This window comes from Penaeus monodon, chromosome 24, assembly GCF_015228065.2.
Source record: "Penaeus monodon isolate SGIC_2016 chromosome 24, NSTDA_Pmon_1, whole genome shotgun sequence".
In the NCBI taxonomy this organism is placed as follows: domain Eukaryota; kingdom Metazoa; phylum Arthropoda; class Malacostraca; order Decapoda; family Penaeidae; genus Penaeus; species Penaeus monodon.
In genome coordinates, this window is record NC_051409.1 from 35,671,418 (window position 1) to 35,672,073 (window position 656).

The 656-nt window shown below is 36.1% G+C and overlaps 1 protein-coding gene across 1 annotated transcript in view; it reads left to right on the top strand.

Moving 5' to 3' along the window:
• LOC119588958 (calcitonin gene-related peptide type 1 receptor-like) overlaps window positions 1-656 on the top strand; it is a gene marked incomplete at its 3' end in the record, with an annotated part of 18,045 nt that overhangs the window by 6,198 nt on the left and 11,191 nt on the right. The gene's annotated exons all lie outside the window — the stretch shown is intronic.

A 656-nucleotide genomic window follows, 5' to 3' on the forward strand; every position in this document is an offset into this window, starting at 1 on the left:
TAGTTATAACTTCTCGCGTTGTTACTTCCGTCTTGCTTTGATCTTGCTTTGACCTTTTTTTTCGTCTTTTATTTTGCTGTGACCTTGTTTTTTGTCCTGTTTTGATCTTGCTTTGACCTTGTTTGTTTGTTCGTTTGTATTTTAACTTTCGTCTCGCCTTGCTCTTGCTTTGGCCTTGCCTTGTTTTTTTTGTTTTTTTTGTCTAATCTTGCTTGATTTGGCCTTGTTTTGTTTTTTTGCGCCTAGTTGTGCTCTTGTTTTGACCTTGTTTTGTATTTTGTTTTTGTTTTCGTCTTATTTTGATCTTGCTTTGACCTTTTTTTTTAAGTTCTTTCTTCGGCCTCGTTAACCTCCCTTGTTGCCTTTTCATTGACCTTTTCTAGTTTTGCTGTTGCTTTGACCTTGTTTTTTTTGTTTTTTGTTTTTTTGTTGCTAGTCTTGCTCTTGCTTTGACCTTGTTTTGTATTTTGCTTTTGTTTTCGTCTTATTTTGATCTTGCTTTGACCTTTTTTTTTTAGTTCTTCCTTGCCTCGTTAACCTCCCTTGTTGCCTTTTCATTGACCTTTTTTTTCCTTTTGTCTTGACCTTTTTCACCTTCTGTCTTGCTCTTCATTAACGCTGTCTTGCACCTGCCTTGCTCTTCTTGGACACCTGTC